Raw genomic sequence first — 27849 nt, 5'->3', positions numbered from 1 at the left:
GCATGCTCAAAAGGGAACTTTGATCATCTAAAGCTCCAATTTGGTCAGTTATAGTGACATCATGACATATTGTGACTATATTTTGGGAGACCAAACAGAACTAAGAAAATACAAATTCTTAGTAACAAACCTATATAAATTATTTCAAAAAGTAGCTGACAACAGTATATTATTGCTAATAAAATAGGACATTTTGATTTTTGGGCTTGTGGGCTCAGATGTTCAAAATTAATGTTTGATGCATAAATTCGAATGGCCTAGTTGAAAAATCAGTCTGAGATCAACCCCCAATTACAACAACAGTTCCAGAATACTGCAATGTAATTGCTTAATAATTCCTTATTTAATTATCAAAGAGGGTGAGTATTAAAGTACACATGTTTCATGTTCAGTTATATTATACTATTCTAAATATATTACTATAGAAAGGACAGAAATTAAATTGAGGTTCTGGAACTGTTGGTGTGATTAGGGATTGAACTCAGACTGCTATTGTAATAAGGCTTCTCCTACTTCTTCAGTTTAACCATTTGGGAAAGAAAGTACTTTTTTAAGAGAAACTAGGTAGGTCCTTTATATTTGCCTTCTATAAATTATAGATTTCTGTAAAAATCTCTATCAAAAAAATGAAATCTGCCACTCTAACTGTGCTATCAGGAAGTTTATAATGTTAAAGTATCACTATTTAAGTGATGTTTTTCCTTATTTAATTATCAATGAGGGTGAGTATTAAAGTACACATGTTTCATGTTCAGTTATATTATACTATTCTAAATATATTACTATAGAAAGGACAGAAATTAAATTGAGGTTCTGGAACTGTTGGTGGGATTAGGGATTGAACTCAGACTGATATTGCAATAAGGCTTCTCCTACTTCTTCATTTTTAACCATTTTTTGAAAGAAAGTACTTTTATAAGGGAAACTAGGTAGGTCCTTTATATTTGCCTTCTCTAAATTATAGATTTCTGTAAAAATTTCTATTAAAAAAATGAAATTTACCACTCTAACCGTGTTATCAGGAAGTATATAATGTTAAATTTTCACTTTTTTTGTTTTCTTGCTCTTACTTGTGTTACCTTTTCCTGTACTTGAGTTTCAAACTAGCTATAAACTGCAAATTGAATCAGTACCTTTACACTTTAAAATTTTGGTAAAAGGGGCACCCAGATTTGAACCAGGGACCTCTCGATCTGCAGTCAAATGCTCTACCACTGAGCTATACCCCCAATTGCATACAAGATTTAAAAAACATTCACATTGCAGTCTGAAAGTATAGGTGTTTGTACTATATATGTTGTCTTATAGGATAAAAAATTAATATGTATATTTATGGTGATGCTTTGGAGTTATTAATCTGGGCTTGATTGCAGAGTTCACATAGGTGTAAGCTGTGAGCATGCTCAAAAGGGAACTTTGATCATCTAAAGCTCCAATTTGGTCAGTTATAGTGACATCATGACATATTGTGACTATATTTTGGGAGACCAAACAGAACTAAGAAAATACAAATTCTTAGTAACAAACCTATATAAATTATTTCAAAAAGTAGCTGACAACAGTATATTATTGCTCATAAAATAGGACATTTTGATTTTTGGGCTTGTGGGCTCAGATGTTCAAAATTAATGTTTGATGCATAAATTCGAATGGCCTAGTTGAAAAATCAGTCTGAGATCAACCCCCAATTACAACAACAGTTCCAGAATACTGCAATGTAATTGCTTAATAATTCCTTATTTAATTATCAAAGAGGGTGAGTATTAAAGTACACATGTTTCATGTGCAGTTATATTATTCTATTCTAAATATATTACTATAGAAAGGACAGAAATTAAATTGAGGTTCTGGAACTGTTGGTGGGATTAGGGATTGAACTCAGACTGTTATTGTAATAAGGCTTCTCCTACTTCTTCAGTTTAACCATTTGGGAAAGAAAGTACTTTTTTAAGAGAAACTAGGTAGGTCCTTTATATTTGCCTTCTATAAATTATAGATTTCTGTAAAAATCTCTATCAAAAAAATGAAATCTGCCACTCTGACTGTGCTATCACAAAGTTTATAATGTTAAAGTATCACTATTTAAGTGATGTTTTTCCTTATTTAATTATCAATGAGGGTGAGTATTAAAGTACACATGTTTCATGTTCAGTTATATTATACTATTCTAAATATATTACTATAGAAAGGACAGAAATTAAATCAAGGTTCTGGAACTGTTGGTGGGATTAGGGATTGAACTCAGACTGATATTGCAATAAGGCTTCTCCTACTTCTTCATTTTTAACCATTTTTTGAAAGAAAGTACTTTTATAAGGGAAACTAGGTAGGTCCTTTATATTTGCCTTCTCTAAATTATAGATTTCTGTAAAAATTTCTATAAAAAAAATGAAATTTACCACTCTAACTGTGTTATCAGGAAGTATATAATGTTAAATTTTCACTTTTTTTGTTTTCTTGCTCTTACTTGTGTTAGCTTTTCCTGTACTTGAGTTTCAAACTAGCTATAAACTGCAAATTGAATCAGTACCTTTACACTTTAAAATTTTGGTACCAGGGACCTCTCGATCTGCAGTCGAATGCTCTACCACTGAGCTATACCCCCAATTGCATACAAGATTAAAAAAACATTCACATTGCAGTCTGAAAGTATAGGTGTTTGTACTATATATGTTGTCTTGTAGGATAAAAAATTAATATGTATATTTATGGTGATGCTTTGGAGTTATTAATCTGGGCTTGATTGCAGAGTTCACATAGGTGTAAGCTGTGAGCATGCTCAAAAGGGAACTTTGATCATCTAAAGCTCCAATTTGGTCAGTTATAGTGACATCATGACATATTGTGACTATATTTTGGGAGACCAAACAGAACTAAGAAAATACAAATTCTTAGTAACAAACCTATATAAATTATTTCAAAAAGTAGCTGACAACAGTATATTATTGCTAATAAAATAGGACATTTTGATTTTTGGGCTTGTGGGCTCAGATGTTCAAAATTAATGTTTGATGCATAAATTCGAATGGCCTAGTTGCAAAATCAGTCTGAGATCAACCCCCAATTACAACAACAGTTCCAGAATACTGCAATGTAATTGCTTAATAATTCCTTATTTAATTATCAAAGAGGGTGAGCATTAAAGTACACATGTTTCATGTTCAGTTATATTATACTATTCTAAATATATTACTATAGAAAGGACAGAAATTAAATTGAGGTTCTGGAACTGTTGGTGGGATTAGGGATTGAACTCAGACTGTTATTGTAATAAGGCTTCTCCTACTTCTTCAGTTTAACCATTTGGGAAAGAAAGTACTTTTTTAAGAGAAACTAGGTAGGTCCTTTATATTTGCCTTCTATAAATTATAGATTTCTGTAAAAATCTCTATAAAAAAAATTAAATCTGCCACTCTAACTGTGCTATCAGGAAGTTTATAATGTTAAAGTATCACTATTAAAGTGATGTTTTTCCTTATTTAATTATCAATGAGGGTGAGTATTAAAGTACACATGTTTCATGTTCAGTTATATTATACTATTCTAAATATATTACTATAGAAAGGACAGAAATTAAATTGAGGTTCTGGAACTGTTGGTGGGATTAGGGATTGAACTCAGACTGTTATTGTAATAAGGCTTCTCCTACTTCTTCAGTTTAACCATTTGGGAAAGAAAGTACTTTTTTAAGAGAAACTAGGTAGGTCCTTTATATTTGCCTTCTATAAATTATAGATTTCTGTAAAAATCTCTATCAAAAAAATGAAATCTGCCACTCTAACTCTGCTATCAGGAAGTTTATAATGTTAAAGTATCACTATTTAAGTGATGTTTTTCCATATTTAATTATCAATGAGGGTGAGTATTAAAGTACACATGTTTCATGTTCAGTTATATTATACTATTCTAAATATATTACTATAGAAAGGACAGAAATTAAATCAAGGTTCTGGAACTGTTGGTGGGATTAGGGATTGAACTCAGACTGATATTGCAATAAGGCTTCTCCTACTTCTTCATTTTTAACCATTTTTTGAAAGAAAGTACTTTTATAAGAGAAACTAGGTAGGTCCTTTATATTTGCCTTCTCTAAATTATAGATTTCTGTAAAAATTTATATAAAAAAAATGAAATTTACCACTCCAACTGTGTTATCAGGAAGTATATAATGTTAAAGTTTCACTTTTTTTGTTTTCTTGCTCTTACTTGTGTTAGCTTTTCCTGTACTTAAGTTTCAAACTAGCTATAAACTGCAAATTGAATCAGTACCTTTACACTTTAAAATTTTGGTAAAGGGGGCACCTGGATTTGAACCAGGGACCTCTCGATCTGCAGTCGAATGCTCTACCACTGAGCTATACTGCCAATTGCGTACAAGATTTTAAAAACATTCACATTGCAGTCTGAAAGTATAGGTGTTTGTACTATATATGTTGTCATATAGGATAAAAAATTAATATGTATATTTATGGTGATGCTTTGGAGTTATTAATCTGGGCTTGATTGCAGAGTTAACATAGGTGTAAGCTGTGAGCATGCTCAAAAGGGAACTTTGATCATCTAAAGCTCCAATTTGGTCAGTTATAGTGACATCAGGACATATTGTGACTTTATATTTTGGGAGACCAAACAGAACTAAGAAAATACAAATTCTTAGTAACAAACCTATATAAATTACTTAAAAAAGTAGCTGACAACAGTATATTATTGCTAATAAAATAGGACATTTTGATTTTTGGGCTTGTGGGCTCAGATGTTCAAAATTAATGTTTGATGCATAAATTCGAATGGCCTAGTTGAAAAATCAGTCTGAGATCAACCCCCAATTACAACAACAGTTCCAGAATACTGCAATGTAATTGCTTAATAATTCCTTATTTAATTATCAAAGAGGGTGAGTATTAAAGTACACATGTTTCATGTTCAGTTATATTATTCTATTCTAAATATATTACTATAGAAAGGACAGAAATTAAATTGAGGTTCTGGAACTGTTGGTGGGATTAGGGATTGAACTCAGACTGTTATTGTAATAAGGCTTCTCCTACTTCTTCAGTTTAACCATTTGGGAAAGAAAGTACTTTTTTAAGAGAAACTAGGTAGGTCCTTTATATTTGCCTTCTATAAATTATAGATTTCTGTAAAAATCTCTATCAAAAAAATGAAATCTGCCACTCTGACTGTGCTATCACAAAGTTTATAATGTTAAAGTATCACTATTTAAGTGATGTTTTTCCTTATTTAATTATCAATGAGGGTGAGTATTAAAGTACACATGTTTCATGTTCAGTTATATTATACTATTCTAAATATATTACTATAGAAAGGACAGAAATTAAATCAAGGTTCTGGAACTGTTGGTGGGATTAGGGATTGAACTCAGACTGATATTGCAATAAGGCTTCTCCTACTTCTTCATTTTTAACCATTTTTTGAAAGAAAGTACTTTTATAAGGGAAACTAGGTAGGTCCTTTATATTTGCCTTCTCTAAATTATAGATTTCTGTAAAAATTTCTATAAAAAAAATGAAATTTACCACTCTAACTGTGTTATCAGGAAGTATATAATGTTAAATTTTCACTTTTTTTGTTTTCTTGCTCTTACTTGTGTTAGCTTTTCCTGTACTTGAGTTTCAAACTAGCTATAAACTGCAAATTGAATCAGTACCTTTACACTTTAAAATTTTGGTAAAGGGGGCACCCAGATTTGAACCAGGGACCTCTCGATCTGCAGTCGAATGTCGACCCTGCAGTCGAACCAGGGACCTCTCGATCTGCAGTCGAATGCTCTACCACTGAGCTATACCCCCAATTGCATACAAGATTAAAAAAACATTCACATTGCAGTCTGAAAGTATAGGTGTTTGTACTATATATGTTGTCTTGTAGGATAAAAAATTAATATGTATATTTATGGTGATGCTTTGGAGTTATTAATCTGGGCTTGATTGCAGAGTTCACATAGGTGTAAGCTGTGAGCATGCTCAAAAGGGAACTTTGATCATCTAAAGCTCCAATTTGGTCAGTTATAGTGACATCATGACATATTGTGACTATATTTTGGGAGACCAAACAGAACTAAGAAAATACAAATTCTTAGTAACAAACCTATATAAATTATTTCAAAAAGTAGCTGACAACAGTATATTATTGCTAATAAAATAGGACATTTTGATTTTTGGGCTTGTGGGCTCAGATGTTCAAAATTAATGTTTGATGCATAAATTCGAATGGCCTAGTTGCAAAATCAGTCTGAGATCAACCCCCAATTACAACAACAGTTCCAGAATACTGCAATGTAATTGCTTAATAATTCCTTATTTAATTATCAAAGAGGGTGAGTATTAAAGTACACATGTTTCATGTTCAGTTATATTATACTATTCTAAATATATTACTATAGAAAGGACAGAAATTAAATTGAGGTTCTGGAACTGTTGGTGGGATTAGGGATTGAACTCAGACTGTTATTGTAATAAGGCTTCTCCTACTTCTTCAGTTTAACCATTTGGGAAAGAAAGTACTTTTTTAAGAGAAACTAGGTAGGTCCTTTATATTTGCCTTCTATAAATTATAGATTTCTGTAAAAATCTCTATCAAAAAAATGAAATCTGCCACTCTGACTGTGCTATCACAAAGTTTATAATGTTAAAGTATCACTATTTAAGTGATGTTTTTCCTTATTTAATTATCAATGAGGGTGAGTATTAAAGTACACATGTTTCATGTTCAGTTATATTATACTATTCTAAATATATTACTATAGAAAGGACAGAAATTAAATCAAGGTTCTGGAACTGTTGGTGGGATTAGGGATTGAACTCAGACTGATATTGCAATAAGGCTTCTCCTACTTCTTCATTTTTAACCATTTTTTGAAAGAAAGTACTTTTATAAGGGAAACTAGGTAGGTCCTTTATATTTGCCTTCTCTAAATTATAGATTTCTGTAAAAATTTCTATAAAAAAAATGAAATTTACCACTCTAACTGTGTTATCAGGAAGTATATAATGTTAAATTTTCACTTTTTTTGTTTTCTTGCTCTTACTTGTGTTAGCTTTTCCTGTACTTGAGTTTCAAACTAGCTATAAACTGCAAATTGAATCAGTAACTTTACACTTTAAAATTTTGGTAAAGGGGGCACCCAGATTTGAACCAGGGACCTCTCGATCTGCAGTCGAATGCTCTACCACTGAGCTATACCCCCAATTGCATACAAGATTTTAAAAACATTCACATTGCAGTCTGAAAGTATAGGTGTTTGTACTATATATGTTGTCTTATAGGATAAAAAATTAATATGTATATTTATGGTGATGCTTTGGAGTTATTAATCTGGGCTTGATTGCAGAGTTCACATAGGTGTAAGCTGTGAGCATGCTCAAAAGGGAACTTTGATCATCTAAAGCTCCAATTTGGTCAGTTATAGTGACATCATGACATATTGTGACTATATTTTGGGAGACCAAATAGAACTAAGAAAATACAAATTCTTAGTAACAAACCTATATAAATTATTTCAAAAAGTAGCTGACAACAGTATATTATTGCTAATAATATAGGACATTTTGATTTTTGGGCTTGTGGGCTCAGATGTTCAAAATTGAGGTTTGATGCAAAAATTTGAATGGCCTAGTTGCAAAATCAGTCTGAGATCAACCCCCAATTACAACAACAGTTCCAGAATACTGCAATGTAATTGCTTAATAATTCCTTATTTAATTATCAAAGAGGGTGAGTATTAAAGTACACATGTTTCATGTTCAGTTATATTATACTATTCTAAATATATTACTATAGAAAGGACAGAAATTAAATTGAGGTTCTGGAACTGTTGGTGGGATTAGGGATTGAACTCAGACTGTTATTGTAATAAGGCTTCTCCTACTTCTTCAGTTTAACCATTTGGGAAAGAAAGTACTTTTTTAAGAGAAACTAGGTAGGGCCTTTATATTTGCCTTCTATAAATTATAGATTTCTGTAAAAATCTCTATAAAAAAAATGAAATCTGCCACTCTAACTGTGCTATCAGGAAGTTTATAATGTTAAAGTATCACTATTTAAGTGATGTTTTTCCTTATTTAATTATCAATGAGGGTGAGTATTAAAGTACACATGTTTCATGTTCAGTTATATTATACTATTCTAAATATATTACTATAGAAAGGACAGAAATTAAATTGAGGTTCTGGAACTGTTGGTGGGATTAGGGATTGAACTCAGACTGTTATTGTAATAAGGCTTCTCCTACTTCTTCAGTTTAACCATTTGGGAAAGAAAGTACTTTTTTAAGAGAAACTAGGTAGGTCCTTTATATTTGCCTTCTATAAATTATAGATTTCTGTAAAAATCTCTATCAAAAAAATGAAATCTGCCACTCTAACTGTGCTATCAGGAAGTTTATAATGTTAAAGTAGCACTATTTAAGTGATGTTTTTCCTTATTTAATTATCAATGAGGGTGAGTATTAAAGTACACATGTTTCATGTTCAGTTATATTATACTATTCTAAATATATTACTATAGAAAGGACAGAAATTAAATCAAGGTTCTGGAACTGTTGGTGGGATTAGGGATTGAACTCAGACTGATATTGCAATAAGGCTTCTCCTACTTCTTCATTTTTAACCCTTTTTTGAAAGAAAGTACTTTTATAAGAGAAACTAGGTAGGTCCTTTATATTTGCCTTCTCTAAATTATAGATTTCTGTAAAAATTTCTATAAAAAAAATGAAATTTACCACTCCAACTGTGTTATCAGGAAGTATATAATGTTAAAGTTTCACTTTTTTTGTTTTCTTGCTCTTACTTGTGTTAGCTTTTCCTGTACTTAAGTTTCAAACTAGCTATAAACTGCAAATTGAATCAGTACCTTTACACTTTAAAATTTTGGTAAAGGGGGCACCCAGATTTGAACCAGGGACCTCTCGATCTGCAGTCGAATGCTCTACCACTGAGCTATACCCCCAATTGCATACAAGATTTAAAAAACATTCACATTGCAGTCTGAAAGTATAGGTGTTTGTACTATATATGTTGTCTTATAGGATAAAAAATTAATATGTATATTTATGGTAATGCTTTAGAGTTATTAATCTGGGCTTGATTGCAGAGTTCACATAGGTGTAAGCTGTGAGCATGCTCAAAAGGGAACTTTGATCATCTAAAGCTCCAATTTGGTCAGTTATAGTGACATCATGACATATTGTGACTATATTTTGGGAGACCAAACAGAACTAAGAAAATACAAATTCTTAGTAACAAACCTATATAAATTATTTCAAAAAGTAGCTGACAACAGTATATTATTGCTAATAAAATAGGACATTTTGATTTTTGGGCTTGTGGGCTCAGATGTTCAAAATTAATGTTTGATGCATAAATTCGAATGGCCTAGTTGAAAAATCAGTCTGAGATCAACCCCCAATTACAACAACAGTTCCAGAATACTGCAATGTAATTGCTTAATAATTCCTTATTTAATTATCAAAGAGGGTGAGTATTAAAGTACACATGTTTCATGTGCAGTTATATTATTCTATTCTAAATATATTACTATAGAAAGGACAGAAATTAAATTGAGGTTCTGGAACTGTTGGTGGGATTAGGGATTGAACTCAGACTGTTATTGTAATAAGGCTTCTCCTACTTCTTCAGTTTAACCATTTGGGAAAGAAAGTACTTTTTTAAGAGAAACTAGGTAGGTCCTTTATATTTGCCTTCTATAAATTATAGATTTCTGTAAAAATCTCTATCAAAAAAATGAAATCTGCCACTCTGACTGTGCTATCACAAAGTTTATAATGTTAAAGTATCACTATTTAAGTGATGTTTTTCCTTATTTAATTATCAATGAGGGTGAGTATTAAAGTACACATGTTTCATGTTCAGTTATATTATACTATTCTAAATATATTACTATAGAAAGGACAGATATTAAATCAAGGTTCTGGAACTGTTGGTGGGATTAGGGATTGAACTCAGACTGATATTGCAATAAGGCTTCTCCTACTTCTTCATTTTTAACCATTTTTTGAAAGAAAGTACTTTTATAAGGGAAACTAGGTAGGTCCTTTATATTTGCCTTCTCTAAATTATAGATTTCTGTAAAAATTTCTATAAAAAAAATGAAATTTACCACTCTAACTGTGTTATCAGGAAGTATATAATGTTAAATTTTCACTTTTTTTGTTTTCTTGCTCTTACTTGTGTTAGCTTTTCCTGTACTTGAGTTTCAAACTAGCTATAAACTGCAAATTGAATCAGTACCTTTACACTTTAAAATTTTGGTAAAGGGGGCACCCAGATTTGAACCAGGGACCTCTCGATCTGCAGTCGAATGCTCTACCACTGAGCTATACCCCCAATTGCATACAAGATTTAAAAAACATTCACATTGCAGTCTGAAAGTATAGGTGTTTGTACTATATATGTTGTCTTGTAGGATAAAAAATTAATATGTATATTTATGGTGATGCTTTGGAGTTATTAATCTGGGCTTGATTGCAGAGTTCACATAGGTGTAAGCTGTGAGCATGCTCAAAAGGGAACTTTGATCATCTAAAGCTCCAATTTGGTCAGTTATAGTGACATCATGACATATTGTGACTATATTTTGGGAGACCAAACAGAACTAAGAAAATACAAATTCTTAGTAACAAACCTATATAAATTATTTCAAAAAGTAGCTGACAACAGTATATTATTGCTAATAAAATAGGACATTTTGATTTTTGGGCTTGTGGGCTCAGATGTTCAAAATTAATGTTTGATGCATAAATTCGAATGGCCTAGTTGCAAAATCAGTCTGAGATCAACCCCCAATTACAACAACAGTTCCAGAATACTGCAATGTAATTGCTTAATAATTCCTTATTTAATTATCAAAGAGGGTGAGTATTAAAGTACACATGTTTCATGTTCAGTTATATTATACTATTCTAAATATATTACTATAGAAAGGACAGAAATTAAATTGAGGTTCTGGAACTGTTGGTGGGATTAGGGATTGAACTCAGACTGTTATTGTAATAAGGCTTCTCCTACTTCTTCAGTTTAACCATTTGGGAAAGAAAGTACTTTTTTAAGAGAAACTAGGTAGGTCCTTTATATTTGCCTTCTATAAATTATAGATTTCTGTAAAAATCTCTATCAAAAAAATGAAATCTGCCACTCTAACTGTGCTATCAGGAAGTTTATAATGTTAAAGTATCACTATTTAAGTGATGTTTTTCCTTATTTAATTATCAATGAGGGTGAGTATTAAAGTACACATGTTTCATGTTCAGTTATATTATACTATTCTAAATATATTACTATAGAAAGGACAGAAATTAAATTGAGGTTCTGGAACTGTTGGTGGGATTAGGGATTGAACTCAGACTGTTATTGTAATAAGGCTTCTCCTACTTCTTCAGTTTAACCATTTGGGAAAGAAAGTACTTTTTTAAGAGAAACTAGGTAGGTCCTTTATATTTGCCTTCTATAAATTATAGATTTCTGTAAAAATCTCTATCAAAAAAATGAAATCTGCCACTCTAACTGTGCTATCAGGAAGTTTATAATGTTAAAGTATCACTATTTAAGTGATGTTTTTCCATATTTAATTATCAATGAGGGTGAGTATTAAGTACACATGTCTCATGTTCAGTTATATTATACTATTCTAAATATATTACTATAGAAAGGACAGAAATTAAATCAAGGTTCTGGAACTGTTGGTGGGATTAGGGATTGAACTCAGACTGATATTGCAATAAGGCTTCTCCTACTTCTTCATTTTTAACCATTTTTTGAAAGAAAGTACTTTTATAAGGGAAACTAGGTAGGTCCTTTATATTTGCCTTCTATAAATTATAGATTTCTGTAAAAATCTCTATCAAAAAAATGAAATCTGCCACTCTGACTGTGCTATCACAAAGTTTATAATGTTAAAGTATCACTATTTAAGTGATGTTTTTCCTTATTTAATTATCAATGAGGGTGAGTATTAAAGTACACATGTTTCATGTTCAGTTATATTATACTATTCTAAATATATTACTATAGAAAGGACAGAAATTAAATCAAGGTTCTGGAACTGTTGGTGGGATTAGGGATTGAACTCAGACTGATATTGCAATAAGGCTTCTCCTACTTCTTCATTTTTAACCATTTTTTGAAAGAAAGTACTTTTATAAGGGAAACTAGGTAGGTCCTTTATATTTGCCTTCTCTAAATTATAGATTTCTGTAAAAATTTCTATAAAAAAAATGAAATTTACCACTCTAACTGTGTTATCAGGAAGTATATAATGTTAAATTTTCACTTTTTTTGTTTTCTTGCTCTTACTTGTGTTAGCTTTTCCTGTACTTGAGTTTCAAACTAGCTATAAACTGCAAATTGAATCAGTAACTTTACACTTTAAAATTTTGGTAAAGGGGGCACCCAGATTTGAACCAGGGACCTCTCGATCTGCAGTCGAATGCTCTACCACTGAGCTATACCCCCAATTGCATACAAGATTTTAAAAACATTCACATTGCAGTCTGAAAGTATAGGTGTTTGTACTATATATGTTGTCTTATAGGATAAAAAATTAATATGTATATTTATGGTGATGCTTTGGAGTTATTAATCTGGGCTTGATTGCAGAGTTCACATAGGTGTAAGCTGTGAGCATGCTCAAAAGGGAACTTTGATCATCTAAAGCTCCAATTTGGTCAGTTATAGTGACATCATGACATATTGTGACTATATTTTGGGAGACCAAATAGAACTAAGAAAATACAAATTCTTAGTAACAAACCTATATAAATTATTTCAAAAAGTAGCTGACAACAGTATATTATTGCTAATAATATAGGACATTTTGATTTTTGGGCTTGTGGGCTCAGATGTTCAAAATTGAGGTTTGATGCAAAAATTTGAATGGCCTAGTTGCAAAATCAGTCTGAGATCAACCCCCAATAACAACAACAGTTCCAGAATACTGCAATGTAATTGCTTAATAATTCCTTATTTAATTATCAAAGAGGGTGAGTATTAAAGTACACATGTTTCATGTTCAGTTATATTATACTATTCTAAATATATTACTATAGAAAGGACAGAAATTAAATTGAGGTTCTGGAACTGTTGGTGGGATTAGGGATTGAACTCAGACTGTTATTGTAATAAGGCTTCTCCTACTTCTTCAGTTTAACCATTTGGGAAAGAAAGTACTTTTTTAAGAGAAACTAGGTAGGGCCTTTATATTTGCCTTCTATAAATTATAGATTTCTGTAAAAATCTCTATAAAAAAAATGAAATCTGCCACTCTAACTGTGCTATCAGGAAGTTTATAATGTTAAAGTATCACTATTTAAGTGATGTTTTTCCTTATTTAATTATCAATGAGGGTGAGTATTAAAGTACACATGTTTCATGTTCAGTTATATTATACTATTCTAAATATATTACTATAGAAAGGACAGAAATTAAATTGAGGTTCTGGAACTGTTGGTGGGATTAGGGATTGAACTCAGACTGTTATTGTAATAAGGCTTCTCCTACTTCTTCAGTTTAACCATTTGGGAAAGAAAGTACTTTTTTAAGAGAAACTAGGTAGGTCCTTTATATTTGCCTTCTATAAATTATAGATTTCTGTAAAAATCTCTATCAAAAAAATGAAATCTGCCACTCTAACTGTGCTATCAGGAAGTTTATAATGTTAAAGTAGCACTATTTAAGTGATGTTTTTCCTTATTTAATTATCAATGAGGGTGAGTATTAAAGTACACATGTTTCATGTTCAGTTATATTATACTATTCTAAATATATTACTATAGAAAGGACAGAAATTAAATCAAGGTTCTGGAACTGTTGGTGGGATTAGGGATTGAACTCAGACTGATATTGCAATAAGGCTTCTCCTACTTCTTCATTTTTAACCCTTTTTTGAAAGAAAGTACTTTTATAAGAGAAACTAGGTAGGTCCTTTATATTTGCCTTCTCTAAATTATAGATTTCTGTAAAAATTTCTATAAAAATAATGAAATTTACCACTCCAACTGTGTTATCAGGAAGGATATAATGTTAAAGTTTCACTTTTTTTGTTTTCTTGCTCTTACTTGTGTTAGCTTTTCCTGTACTTAAGTTTCAAACTAGCTATAAACTGCAAATTGAATCAGTACCTTTACACTTTAAAATTTTGGTAAAGGGGGCACCCAGATTTGAACCAGGGACCTCTCGATCTGCAGTCGAATGCTCTACCACTGAGCTATACCCCCAATTGCATACAAGATTTAAAAAACATTCACATTGCAGTCTGAAAGTATAGGTGTTTGTACTATATATGTTGTCTTATAGGATAAAAAATTAATATGTATATTTATGGTAATGCTTTAGAGTTATTAATCTGGGCTTGATTGCAGAGTTCACATAGGTGTAAGCTGTGAGCATGCTCAAAAGGGAACTTTGATCATCTAAAGCTCCAATTTGGTCAGTTATAGTGACATCATGACATATTGTGACTATATTTTGGGAGACCAAACAGAACTAAGAAAATACAAATTCTTAGTAACAAACCTATATAAATTATTTCAAAAAGTAGCTGACAACAGTATATTATTGCTAATAAAATAGGACATTTTGATTTTTGGGCTTGTGGGCTCAGATGTTCAAAATTAATGTTTGATGCATAAATTCGAATGGCCTAGTTGAAAAATCAGTCTGAGATCAACCCCCAATTACAACAACAGTTCCAGAATACTGCAATGTAATTGCTTAATAATTCCTTATTTAATTATCAAAGAGGGTGAGTATTAAAGTACACATGTTTCATGTGCAGTTATATTATTCTATTCTAAATATATTACTATAGAAAGGACAGAAATTAAATTGAGGTTCTGGAACTGTTGGTGGGATTAGGGATTGAACTCAGACTGTTATTGTAATAAGGCTTCTCCTACTTCTTCAGTTTAACCATTTGGGAAAGAAAGTACTTTTTTAAGAGAAACTAGGTAGGTCCTTTATATTTGCCTTCTATAAATTATAGATTTCTGTAAAAATCTCTATCAAAAAAATGAAATCTGCCACTCTGACTGTGCTATCACAAAGTTTATAATGTTAAAGTATCACTATTTAAGTGATGTTTTTCCTTATTTAATTATCAATGAGGGTGAGTATTAAAGTACACATGTTTCATGTTCAGTTATATTATACTATTCTAAATATATTACTATAGAAAGGACAGATATTAAATCAAGGTTCTGGAACTGTTGGTGGGATTAGGGATTGAACTCAGACTGATATTGCAATAAGGCTTCTCCTACTTCTTCATTTTTAACCATTTTTTGAAAGAAAGTACTTTTATAAGGGAAACTAGGTAGGTCCTTTATATTTGCCTTCTCTAAATTATAGATTTCTGTAAAAATTTCTATAAAAAAAATGAAATTTACCACTCTAACTGTGTTATCAGGAAGTATATAATGTTAAATTTTCACTTTTTTTGTTTTCTTGCTCTTACTTGTGTTAGCTTTTCCTGTACTTGAGTTTCAAACTAGCTATAAACTGCAAATTGAATCAGTACCTTTACACTTTAAAATTTTGGTAAAGGGGGCACCCAGATTTGAACCAGGGACCTCTCGATCTGCAGTCGAATGCTCTACCACTGAGCTATACCCCCAATTGCATACAAGATTTAAAAAACATTCACATTGCAGTCTGAAAGTATAGGTGTTTGTACTATATATGTTGTCTTGTAGGATAAAAAATTAATATGTATATTTATGGTGATGCTTTGGAGTTATTAATCTGGGCTTGATTGCAGAGTTCACATAGGTGTAAGCTGTGAGCATGCTCAAAAGGGAACTTTGATCATCTAAAGCTCCAATTTGGTCAGTTATAGTGACATCATGACATATTGTGACTATATTTTGGGAGACCAAACAGAACTAAGAAAATACAAATTCTTAGTAACAAACCTATATAAATTATTTCAAAAAGTAGCTGACAACAGTATATTATTGCTAATAAAATAGGACATTTTGATTTTTGGGCTTGTGGGCTCAGATGTTCAAAATTAATGTTTGATGCATAAATTCGAATGGCCTAGTTGCAAAATCAGTCTGAGATCAACCCCCAATTACAACAACAGTTCCAGAATACTGCAATGTAATTGCTTAATAATTCCTTATTTAATTATCAAAGAGGGTGAGTATTAAAGTACACATGTTTCATGTTCAGTTATATTATACTATTCTAAATATATTACTATAGAAAGGACAGAAATTAAATTGAGGTTCTGGAACTGTTGGTGGGATTAGGGATTGAACTCAGACTGTTATTGTAATAAGGCTTCTCCTACTTCTTCAGTTTAACCATTTGGGAAAGAAAGTACTTTTTTAAGAGAAACTAGGTAGGTCCTTTATATTTGCCTTCTATAAATTATAGATTTCTGTAAAAATCTCTATCAAAAAAATGAAATCTGCCACTCTAACTGTGCTATCAGGAAGTTTATAATGTTAAAGTATCACTATTTAAGTGATGTTTTTCCTTATTTAATTATCAATGAGGGTGAGTATTAAAGTACACATGTTTCATGTTCAGTTATATTATACTATTCTAAATATATTACTATAGAAAGGACAGAAATTAAATTGAGGTTCTGTAACTGTTGGTGGGATTAGGGATTGAACTCAGACTGTTATTGTAATAAGGCTTCTCCTACTTCTTCAGTTTAACCATTTGGGAAAGAAAGTACTTTTTTAAGAGAAACTAGGTAGGTCCTTTATATTTGCCTTCTATAAATTATAGATTTCTGTAAAAATCTCTATCAAAAAAATGAAATCTGCCACTCTAACTGTGCTATCAGGAAGTTTATAATGTTAAAGTATCACTATTTAAGTGATGTTTTTCCATATTTAATTATCAATGAGGGTGAGTATTAAAGTACACATGTTTCATGTTCAGTTATATTATACTATTCTAAATATATTACTATAGAAAGGACAGAAATTAAATTGAGGTTCTGTAACTGTTGGTGGGATTAGGGATTGAACTCAGACTGTTATTGTAATAAGGCTTCTCCTACTTCTTCAGTTTAACCATTTGGGAAAGAAAGTACTTTTTTAAGAGAAACTAGGTAGGTCCTTTATATTTGCCTTCTATAAATTATAGATTTCTGTAAAAATCTCTATCAAAAAAATGAAATCTGCCACTCTAACTGTGCTATCAGGAAGTTTATAATGTTAAAGTATCACTATTTAAGTGATGTTTTTCCATATTTAATTATCAATGAGGGTGAGTATTAAGTACACATGTCTCATGTTCAGTTATATTATACTATTCTAAATATATTACTATAGAAAGGACAGAAATTAAATCAAGGTTCTGGAACTGTTGGTGGGATTAGGGATTGAACTCAGACTGATATTGCAATAAGGCTTCTCCTACTTCTTCATTTTTAACCATTTTTTGAAAGAAAGTACTTTTATAAGGGAAACTAGGTAGGTCCTTTATATTTGCCTTCTCTAAATTATAGATTTCTGTAAAAATTTCTATAAAAAAAATGAAATTTACCACTCTAACTGTGTTATCAGGAAGTATATAATGTTAAATTTTCACTTTTTTTGTTTTCTTGCTCTTACTTGTGTTAGCTTTTCCTGTACTTGAGTTTCAAACTAGCTATAAACTGCAAATTGAATCAGTACCTTTACACTTTAAAATTTTGGTAAAGGGGGCACCCAGATTTGAACCAGGGACCTCTCAATCTGCAGTCAAATGCTCTACCACTGAGCTATACCCCCAATTGCATACAAGATTTTAAAAACATTCACATTGCAGTCTGAAAGTATAGGTGTTTGTACTATATATGTTGTCTTATAGGATAAAAAATTAATATGTATATTTATGGTGATGCTTTGGAGTTATTAATCTGGGCTTGATTGCAGAGTTCACATAGGTGTAAGCTGTGAGCATGCTCAAAAGGGAACTTTGATCATCTAAAGCTCCAATTTGGTCAGTTATAGTGACATCATGACATATTGTGACTATATTTTGGGAGACCAAACAGAACTAAGAAAATAGAAATTCTTAGTAACAAACCTATATAAATTATTTCAAAAAGTAGCTGACAACAGTATATTATTGCTAATAAAATAGGACATTTTGATTTTTGGGCTTGTGGGCTCAGATGTTCAAAATTAATGTTTGATGCATAAATTCGAATGGCCTAGTTGCAAAATCAGTCTGAGATTAACCCCCAATTACAACAACAGTTCCAGAATACTGCAATGTAATTGCTTAATAATTCCTTATTTAATTATCAAAGAGGGTGAGTATTAAAGTACACATGTTTCATGTTCAGTTATATTATACTATTCTAAATATATTACTATAGAAAGGACAGAAATTAAATTGAGGTTCTGGAACTGTTGGTGGGATTAGGGATTGAACTCAGACTGTTATTGTAATAAGGCTTCTCCTACTTCTTCAGTTTAACCATTTGGGAAAGAAAGTACTTTTTTAAGAGAAACTAGGTAGGTCCTTTATATTTGCCTTCTATAAATTATAGATTTCTGTAAAAATCTCTATCAAAAAAATGAAATCTGCCACTCTAACTGTGCTATCAGGAAGTTTATAATGTTAAAGTATCACTATTTAAGTGATGTTTTTCCATATTTAATTATCAATGAGGGTGAGTATTAAAGTACACATGTTTCATGTTCAGTTATATTATACTATTCTAAATATATTACTATAGAAAGGACAGAAATTAAATCAAGGTTCTGGAACTGTTGGTGGGATTAGGGATTGAACTCAGACTGATATTGCAATAAGGCTTCTCCTACTTCTTCATTTTTAACCATTTTTTGAAAGAAAGTACTTTTATAAGGGAAACTAGGTAGGTCCTTTATATTTGCCTTCTCTAAATTATAGATTTCTGTAAAAATTTCTATAAAAAAAATGAAATTTACCACTCTAACTGTGTTATCAGGAAGTATATAATGTTAAATTTTCACTTTTTTTGTTTTCTTGCTCTTACTTGTGTTAGCTTTTCCTGTACTTGAGTTTCAAACTAGCTATAAACTGCAAATTGAATCAGTACCTTTACACTTTAAAATTTTGGTAAAGGGGGCACCCAGATTTGAACCAGGGACCTCTCGATCTGCAGTCGAATGCTCTACCACTGAGCTATACCCCCAATTGCATACAAGATTTTAAAAACATTCACATTGCAGTCTGAAAGTATAGGTGTTTGTACTATATATGTTGTCTTATAGGATAAAAAATTAATATGTATATTTATGGTGATGCTTTGGAGTTATTAATCTGGGCTTGATTGCAGAGTTCACATAGGTGTAAGCTGTGAGCATGCTCAAAAGGGAACTTTGATCATCTAAAGCTCCAATTTGGTCAGTTATAGTGACATCATGACATATTGTGACTATATTTTGGGAGACCAAATAGAACTAAGAAAATACAAATTCTTAGTAACAAACCTATATAAATTATTTCAAAAAGTAGCTGACAACAGTATATTATTGCTAATAAAATAGGACATTTTTATTTTTGGGCTTGTGGGCTCAGATGTTCAAAATTAATGTTTGATGCATAAATTCGAATGGCCTAGTTGCAAAATCAGTCTGAGATTAACCCCCAATTACAACAACAGTTCCAGAATACTGCAATGTAATTGCTTAATAATTCCTTATTTAATTATCAAAGAGGGTGAGTATTAAAGTACACATGTTTCATGTTCAGTTATATTATACTATTCTAAATATATTACTATAGAAAGGACAGAAATTAAATTGAGGTTCTGGAACTGTTGGTGGGATTAGGGATTGAACTCAGACTGTTATTGTAATAAGGCTTCTCCTACTTCTTCAGTTTAACCATTTGGGAAAGAAAGTACTTTTTTAAGAGAAACTAGGTAGGTCCTTTATATTTGCCTTCTATAAATTATAGATTTCTGTAAAAATCTCTATCAAAAAAATGAAATCTGCCACTCTAACTGTGCTATCAGGAAGTTTATAATGTTAAAGTATCACTGTTTAAGTGATGTTTTTCCTTATTTAATTATCAATGAGGGTGAGTATTAAAGTACACATGTTTCATGTTCAGTTATATTATACTATTCTAAATATATTACTATAGAAAGGACAGAAATTAAATTGAGGTTCTGGAACTGTTGGTGGGATTAGGGATTGAACTCAGACTGTTATTGTAATAAGGCTTCTCCTACTTCTTCAGTTTAACCATTTGGGAAAGAAAGTACTTTTTTAAGAGAAACTAGGTAGGTCCTTTATATTTGCCTTCTATAAATTATAGATTTCTGTAAAAATCTCTATCAAAAAAATGAAATCTGCCACTCTAACTGTGCTATCAGGAAGTTTATAATGTTAAAGTATCACTATTTAAGTGATGTTTTTCCTTATTTAATTATCAATGAGGGTGAGCATTAAAGTACACATGTTTCATGTTCAGTTATATTATACTATTCTAAATATATTACTATAGAAAGGACAGAAATTAAATCAAGGTTCTGGAACTGTTGGTGGGATTAGGGATTGAACTCAGACTGATATTGCAATAAGGCTTCTCCTACTTCTTCATTTTTAACCATTTTTTGAAAGAAAGTACTTTTATAAGGGAAACTAGGTAGGTCCTTTATATTTGCCTTCTCTAAATTATAGATTTCTGTAAAAATTTCTATAAAAAAAATCAAATTTACCACTCTAACTGTGTTATCAGGAAGTATATAATGTTAAATTTTCACTTTTTTTATTTTCTTGCTCTTACTTGTGTTAGCTTTTCCTGTACTTGAGTTTCAAACTAGCTATAAACTGCAAATTGAATCAGTACCTTTACACTTTAAAATTTTGGTAAAGGGGGCACCCAGATTTAAACCAGGGACCTCTCGATCTGCAGTCGAATGCTCTACCACTGAGCTATACCCCCAATTGCATACAAGATTTAAAAAACATTCACATTGCAGTCTGAAAGTATAGGTGTTTGTACTATATATGTTGTCTTATAGGATAAAAAATTAATATGTATATTTATGGTGATGCTTGGAGTTATTAATCTGGGCTTGATTGCAGAGTTCACATAGGTGTAAGCTGTGAGCATGCTCAAAAGGGAACTTTGATCATCTAAAGCTCCAATTTGGTCAGTTATAGTGACATCATGACATATTGTGACTATATTTTGGGAGACCAAACAGAACTAAGAAAATACAAATTCTTAGTAACAAACCTATATAAATTATTTCAAAAAGTAGCTGACAACAGTATATTATTGCTAATAAAATAGGACATTTTGATTTTTGGGCTTGTGGGCTCAGATGTTCAAAATTAATGTTTGATGCATAAATTCGAATGGCCTAGTTGAAAAATCAGTCTGAGATCAACCCCCAATTACAACAACAGTTCCAGAATACTGCAATGTAATTGCTTAATAATTCCTTATTTAATTATCAAAGAGGGTGAGTATTAAAGTACACATGTTTCATGTGCAGTTATATTATTCTATTCTAAATATATTACTATAGAAAGGACAGAAATTAAATTGAGGTTCTGGAACTGTTGGTGGGATTAGGGATTGAACTCAGACTGTTATTGTAATAAGGCTTCTCCTACTTCTTCAGTTTAACCATTTGGGAAAGAAAGTACTTTTTTAAGAGAAACTAGGTAGGTCCTTTATATTTGCCTTCTATAAATTATAGATTTCTGTAAAAATCTCTATCAAAAAAATGAAATCTGCCACTCTAACTGTGCTATCAGGAAGTTTATAATGTTAAAGTATCACTGTTTAAGTGATGTTTTTCCTTATTTAATTATCAATGAGGGTGAGTATTAAAGTACACATGTTTCATGTTCAGTTATATTATACTATTCTAAATATATTACTATAGAAAGGACAGAAATTAAATTGAGGTTCTGGAACTGTTGGTGGGATTAGGGATTGAACTCAGACTGTTATTGTAATAAGGCTTCTCCTACTTCTTCAGTTTAACCATTTGGGAAAGAAAGTACTTTTTTAAGAGAAACTAGGTAGGTCCTTTATATTTGCCTTCTATAAATTATAGATTTCTGTAAAAATCTCTATCAAAAAAATGAAATCTGCCACTCTAACTGTGCTATCAGGAAGTTTATAATGTTAAAGTAGCACTATTTAAGTGATGTTTTTCCTTATTTAATTATCAATGAGGGTGAGCATTAAAGTACACATGTTTCATGTTCAGTTATATTATACTATTCTAAATATATTACTATAGAAAGGACAGAAATTAAATCAAGGTTCTGGAACTGTTGGTGGGATTAGGGATTGAACTCAGACTGATATTGCAATAAGGCTTCTCCTACTTCTTCATTTTTAACCATTTTTTGAAAGAAAGTACTTTTATAAGGGAAACTAGGTAGGTCCTTTATATTTGCCTTCTCTAAATTATAGATTTCTGTAAAAATTTCTATAAAAAAAATCAAATTTACCACTCTAACTGTGTTATCAGGAAGTATATAATGTTAAATTTTCACTTTTTTTATTTTCTTGCTCTTACTTCTGTTAGCTTTTCCTGTACTTGAGTTTCAAACTAGCTATAAACTGCAAATTGAATCAGTACCTTTACACTTTAAAATTTTGGTAAAGGGGGCACCCAGATTTGAACCAGGGACCTCTCGATCTGCAGTCGAATGCTCTACCACTGAGCTATACCCCCAATTGCATACAAGATTTTAAAAACATTCACATTGCAGTTTGAAAGTATAGGTGTTTGTACTATATATGTTGTCTTATAGGATAAAAAATTAATATGTATATTTATGGTGATGCTTTGGAGTTATTAATCTGGGCTTGATTGCAGAGTTCACATAGGTGTAAGCTGTGAGCATGCTCTAAAGGGAACTTTGATCATCTAAAGCTCCAATTTGGTCAGTTATAGTGACATCATGACATATTGTGACTATATTTTGGGAGACCAAATAGAACTAAGAAAATACAAATTCTTAGTAACAAACCTATATAAATTATTTCAAAAAGTAGCTGACAACAGTATATTATTGCTAATAAAATAGGACATTTTGATTTTTGGGCTTGTGGGCTCAGATGTTCAAAATTAATGTTTGATGCATAAATTCGAATGGCCTAGTTGCAAAATCAGTCTGAGATTAACCCCCAATTACAACAACAGTTCCAGAATACTGCAATGTAATTGCTTAATAATTCCTTATTTAATTATCAAAGAGGGTGAGTATTAAAGTACACATGTTTCATGTTCAGTTATATTATACTATTCTAAATATATTACTATAGAAAGGACAGAAATTAAATTGAGGTTCTGGAACTGTTGGTGGGATTAGGGATTGAACTCAGACTGTTATTGTAATAAGGCTTCTCCTACTTCTTCAGTTTAACCATTTGGGAAAGAAAGTACTTTTTTAAGAGAAACTAGGTAGGTCCTTTATATTTGCCTTCTATAAATTATAGATTTCTGTAAAAATCTCTATCAAAAAAATGAAATCTGCCACTCTAACTGTGCTATCAGGAAGTTTATAATGTTAAAGTATCACTGTTTAAGTGATGTTTTTCCTTATTTAATTATCAATGAGGGTGAGTATTAAAGTACACATGTTTCATGTTCAGTTATATTATACTATTCTAAATATATTACTATAGAAAGGACAGAAATTAAATTGAGGTTCTGGAACTGTTGGTGGGATTAGGGATTGAACTCAGACTGTTATTGTAATAAGGCTTCTCCTACTTCTTCAGTTTAACCATTTGGGAAAGAAAGTACTTTTTTAAGAGAAACTAGGTAGGTCCTTTATATTTGCCTTCTATAAATTATAGATTTCTGTAAAAATCTCTATCAAAAAAATGAAATCTGCCACTCTAACTGTGCTATCAGGAAGTTTATAATGTTAAAGTATCACTATTTAAGTGATGTTTTTCCTTATTTAATTATCAATGAGGGTGAGCATTAAAGTACACATGTTTCATGTTCAGTTATATTATACTATTCTAAATATATTACTATAGAAAGGACAGAAATTAAATCAAGGTTCTGGAACTGTTGGTGGGATTAGGGATTGAACTCAGACTGATATTGCAATAAGGCTTCTCCTACTTCTTCATTTTTAACCATTTTTTGAAAGAAAGTACTTTTATAAGGGAAACTAGGTAGGTCCTTTATATTTGCCTTCTCTAAATTATAGATTTCTGTAAAAATTTCTATAAAAAAAATCAAATTTACCACTCTAACTGTGTTATCAGGAAGTATATAATGTTAAATTTTCACTTTTTTTATTTTCTTGCTCTTACTTGTGTTAGCTTTTCCTGTACTTGAGTTTCAAACTAGCTATAAACTGCAAATTGAATCAGTACCTTTACACTTTAAAATTTTGGTAAAGGGGGCACCCAGATTTAAACCAGGGACCTCTCGATCTGCAGTCGAATGCTCTACCACTGAGCTATACCCCCAATTGCATACAAGATTTAAAAAACATTCACATTGCAGTCTGAAAGTATAGGTGTTTGTACTATATATGTTGTCTTATAGGATAAAAAATTAATATGTATATTTATGGTGATGCTTGGAGTTATTAATCTGGGCTTGATTGCAGAGTTCACATAGGTGTAAGCTGTGAGCATGCTCAAAAGGGAACTTTGATCATCTAAAGCTCCAATTTGGTCAGTTATAGTGACATCATGACATATTGTGACTATATTTTGGGAGACCAAACAGAACTAAGAAAATACAAATTCTTAGTAACAAACCTATATAAATTATTTCAAAAAGTAGCTGACAACAGTATATTATTGCTAATAAAATAGGACATTTTGATTTTTGGGCTTGTGGGCTCAGATGTTCAAAATTAATGTTTGATGCATAAATTCGAATGGCCTAGTTGAAAAATCAGTCTGAGATCAACCCCCAATTACAACAACAGTTCCAGAATACTGCAATGTAATTGCTTAATAATTCCTTATTTAATTATCAAAGAGGGTGAGTATTAAAGTACACATGTTTCATGTGCAGTTATATTATTCTATTCTAAATATATTACTATAGAAAGGACAGAAATTAAATTGAGGTTCTGGAACTGTTGGTGGGATTAGGGATTGAACTCAGACTGTTATTGTAATAAGGCTTCTCCTACTTCTTCAGTTTAACCATTTGGGAAAGAAAGTACTTTTTTAAGAGAAACTAGGTAGGTCCTTTATATTTGCCTTCTATAAATTATAGATTTCTGTAAAAATCTCTATCAAAAAAATGAAATCTGCCACTCTGACTGTGCTATCACAAAGTTTATAATGTTAAAGTATCACTATTTAAGTGATGTTTTTCCTTATTTAATTATCAATGAGGGTGAGTATTAAAGTACACATGTTTCATGTTCAGTTATATTATACTATTCTAAATATATTACTATAGAAAGGACAGAAATTAAATCAAGGTTCTGGAACTGTTGGTGGGATTAGGGATTGAACTCAGACTGATATTGCAATAAGGCTTCTCCTACTTCTTCATTTTTAACCATTTTTTGAAAGAAAGTACTTTTATAAGGGAAACTAGGTAGGTCCTTTATATTTGCCTTCTCTAAATTATAGATTTCTGTAAAAATTTCTATAAAAAAAATGAAATTTACCACTCTAACTGTGTTATCAGGAAGTATATAATGTTAAATTTTCACTTTTTTTGTTTTCTTGCTCTTACTTGTGTTAGCTTTTCCTGTACTTGAGTTTCAAACTAGCTATAAACTGCAAATTGAATCAGTACCTTTACACTTTAAAATTTTGGTAAAGGGGGCACCCAGATTTGAACCAGGGACCTCTCGATCTGCAGTCGAATGCTCTACCACTGAGCTATACCCCCAATTGCATACAAGATTTAAAAAAAATTCACATTGCAGTCTGAAAGTATAGGTGTTTGTACTATATATGTTGTCTTGTAGGATAAAAAATTAATATGTATATTTATGGTGATGCTTTGGAGTTATTAATCTGGGCTTGATTGCAGAGTTCACATAGGTGTAAGCTGTGAGCATGCTCAAAAGGGAACTTTGATCATCTAAAGCTCCAATTTGGTCAGTTATAGTGACATCATGACATATTGTGACTATATTTTGGGAGACCAAACAGAACTAAGAAAATACAAATTCTTAGTAACAAACCTATATAAATTATTTCAAAAAGTAGCTGACAACAGTATATTATTGCTAATAAAATAGGACATTTTGATTTTTGGGCTTGTGGGCTCAGATGTTCAAAATTAATGTTTGATGCATAAATTCAAATGGCCTAGTTGCAAAATCAGTCTGAGATTAACCCCCAATTACAACAACAGTTCCAGAATACTGCAATGTAATTGCTTAATAATTCCTTATTTAATTATCAAAGAGGGTGAGTATTAAAGTACACATGTTTCATGTTCAGTTATATTATACTATTCTAAATATATTACTATAGAAAGGACAGAAATTAAATTGAGGTTCTGGAACTGTTGGTGGGATTAGGGATTGAACTCAGACTGTTATTGTAATAAGGCTTCTCCTACTTCTTCAGTTTAACCATTTGGGAAAGAAAGTACTTTTTTAAGAGAAACTAGGTAGGTCCTTTATATTTGCCTTCTATAAATTATAGATTTCTGTAAAAATCTCTATCAAAAAAATGAAATCTGCCACTCTAACTGTGCTATCAGGAAGTTTATAATGTTAAAGTATCACTGTTTAAGTGATGTTTTTCCTTATTTAATTATCAATGAGGGTGAGTATTAAAGTACACATGTTTCATGTTCAGTTATATTATACTATTCTAAATATATTACTATAGAAAGGACAGAAATTAAATTGAGGTTCTGGAACTGTTGGTGGGATTAGGGATTGAACTCAGACTGTTATTGTAATAAGGCTTCTCCTACTTCTTCAGTTTAACCATTTGGGAAAGAAAGTACTTTTTTAAGAGAAACTAGGTAGGTCCTTTATATTTGCCTTCTATAAATTATAGATTTCTGTAAAAATCTCTATCAAAAAAATGAAATCTGCCACTCTAACTGTGCTATCAGGAAGTTTATAATGTTAAAGTAGCACTATTTAAGTGATGTTTTTCCTTATTTAATTATCAATGAGGGTGAGCATTAAAGTACACATGTTTCATGTTCAGTTATATTATACTATTCTAAATATATTACTATAGAAAGGACAGAAATTAAATCAAGGTTCTGGAACTGTTGGTGGGATTAGGGATTGAACTCAGACTGATATTGCAATAAGGCTTCTCCTACTTCTTCATTTTTAACCATTTTTTGAAAGAAAGTACTTTTATAAGGGAAACTAGGTAGGTCCTTTATATTTGCCTTCTCTAAATTATAGATTTCTGTAAAAATTTCTATAAAAAAAATCAAATTTACCACTCTAACTGTGTTATCAGGAAGTATATAATGTTAAATTTTCACTTTTTTTATTTTCTTGCTCTTACTTCTGTTAGCTTTTCCTGTACTTGAGTTTCAAACTAGCTATAAACTGCAAATTGAATCAGTACCTTTACACTTTAAAATTTTGGTAAAGGGGGCACCCAGATTTGAACCAGGGACCTCTCGATCTGCAGTCGAATGCTCTACCACTGAGCTATACCCCCAATTGCATACAAGATTTAAAAAACATTCACATTGCAGTCTGAAAGTATAGGTGTTTGTACTATATATGTTGTCTTATAGGATAAAAATTTAATATGTATATTTATGGTGATGCTTTGGAGTTATTAATCTGGGCTTGATTGCAGAGTTCACATAGGTGTAAGCTGTGAGCATGCTCAAAAGGGAACTTTGATCATCTAAAGCTCCAATTTGGTCAGTTATAGTGACATCATGACATATTGTGACTATATT

At 31.1% G+C, this 27849-nt stretch overlaps 16 non-coding genes across 16 annotated transcripts; all 16 read right to left on the bottom strand.

The window, feature by feature from the left end:
* Positions 1-1157: 1157 nt before the first annotated feature.
* On the bottom strand, positions 1158-1229 carry TRNAC-GCA (transfer RNA cysteine (anticodon GCA)). The gene has a single exon. It is a non-coding gene; the product is annotated as a tRNA-Cys (tRNA).
* Positions 1230-4293: 3064 nt separating this feature from the next.
* Positions 4294-4365, bottom strand: TRNAC-GCA (transfer RNA cysteine (anticodon GCA)). The gene has a single exon. It is a non-coding gene; the product is annotated as a tRNA-Cys (tRNA).
* Positions 4366-5692: 1327 nt separating this feature from the next.
* TRNAC-GCA (transfer RNA cysteine (anticodon GCA)) lies at positions 5693-5810 on the bottom strand. Its single transcript has 2 exons — positions 5775-5810; positions 5693-5728 (listed from the first exon to the last, which is right to left on the bottom strand). It is a non-coding gene; the product is annotated as a tRNA-Cys (tRNA).
* A 1325-nt stretch (positions 5811-7135) lies between these two features.
* TRNAC-GCA (transfer RNA cysteine (anticodon GCA)) lies at positions 7136-7207 on the bottom strand. Its single transcript has one exon. It is a non-coding gene; the product is annotated as a tRNA-Cys (tRNA).
* A 1688-nt stretch (positions 7208-8895) lies between these two features.
* On the bottom strand, positions 8896-8967 carry TRNAC-GCA (transfer RNA cysteine (anticodon GCA)). The gene has a single exon. It is a non-coding gene; the product is annotated as a tRNA-Cys (tRNA).
* Positions 8968-10292: 1325 nt separating this feature from the next.
* On the bottom strand, positions 10293-10364 carry TRNAC-GCA (transfer RNA cysteine (anticodon GCA)). Its single transcript has one exon. It is a non-coding gene; the product is annotated as a tRNA-Cys (tRNA).
* Positions 10365-12416: 2052 nt separating this feature from the next.
* On the bottom strand, positions 12417-12488 carry TRNAC-GCA (transfer RNA cysteine (anticodon GCA)). Its single transcript has one exon. It is a non-coding gene; the product is annotated as a tRNA-Cys (tRNA).
* Positions 12489-14176: 1688 nt separating this feature from the next.
* TRNAC-GCA (transfer RNA cysteine (anticodon GCA)) lies at positions 14177-14248 on the bottom strand. Its single transcript has one exon. It is a non-coding gene; the product is annotated as a tRNA-Cys (tRNA).
* Positions 14249-15573: 1325 nt separating this feature from the next.
* Positions 15574-15645, bottom strand: TRNAC-GCA (transfer RNA cysteine (anticodon GCA)). Its single transcript has one exon. It is a non-coding gene; the product is annotated as a tRNA-Cys (tRNA).
* A 2050-nt stretch (positions 15646-17695) lies between these two features.
* Positions 17696-17767, bottom strand: TRNAC-GCA (transfer RNA cysteine (anticodon GCA)). The gene has a single exon. It is a non-coding gene; the product is annotated as a tRNA-Cys (tRNA).
* Positions 17768-19092: 1325 nt separating this feature from the next.
* On the bottom strand, positions 19093-19164 carry TRNAC-GCA (transfer RNA cysteine (anticodon GCA)). Its single transcript has one exon. It is a non-coding gene; the product is annotated as a tRNA-Cys (tRNA).
* Positions 19165-20852: 1688 nt separating this feature from the next.
* TRNAC-GCA (transfer RNA cysteine (anticodon GCA)) lies at positions 20853-20924 on the bottom strand. Its single transcript has one exon. It is a non-coding gene; the product is annotated as a tRNA-Cys (tRNA).
* A 1687-nt stretch (positions 20925-22611) lies between these two features.
* TRNAC-GCA (transfer RNA cysteine (anticodon GCA)) lies at positions 22612-22683 on the bottom strand. Its single transcript has one exon. It is a non-coding gene; the product is annotated as a tRNA-Cys (tRNA).
* Positions 22684-24371: 1688 nt separating this feature from the next.
* Positions 24372-24443, bottom strand: TRNAC-GCA (transfer RNA cysteine (anticodon GCA)). Its single transcript has one exon. It is a non-coding gene; the product is annotated as a tRNA-Cys (tRNA).
* Positions 24444-25767: 1324 nt separating this feature from the next.
* On the bottom strand, positions 25768-25839 carry TRNAC-GCA (transfer RNA cysteine (anticodon GCA)). Its single transcript has one exon. It is a non-coding gene; the product is annotated as a tRNA-Cys (tRNA).
* A 1688-nt stretch (positions 25840-27527) lies between these two features.
* TRNAC-GCA (transfer RNA cysteine (anticodon GCA)) lies at positions 27528-27599 on the bottom strand. Its single transcript has one exon. It is a non-coding gene; the product is annotated as a tRNA-Cys (tRNA).
* Between the last annotated feature and the right edge of the window lie 250 nt (positions 27600-27849).

Source organism: Taudactylus pleione, unplaced genomic scaffold, assembly GCF_031769625.1.
Source record: "Taudactylus pleione unplaced genomic scaffold, aTauple2 ptg000021l, whole genome shotgun sequence".
Taxonomy (NCBI): domain Eukaryota; kingdom Metazoa; phylum Chordata; class Amphibia; order Anura; family Myobatrachidae; genus Taudactylus; species Taudactylus pleione.
The sequence above is the reverse complement of the archived record's forward strand: the minus strand, read 5'-3'. Positions and strand labels throughout refer to the sequence as shown.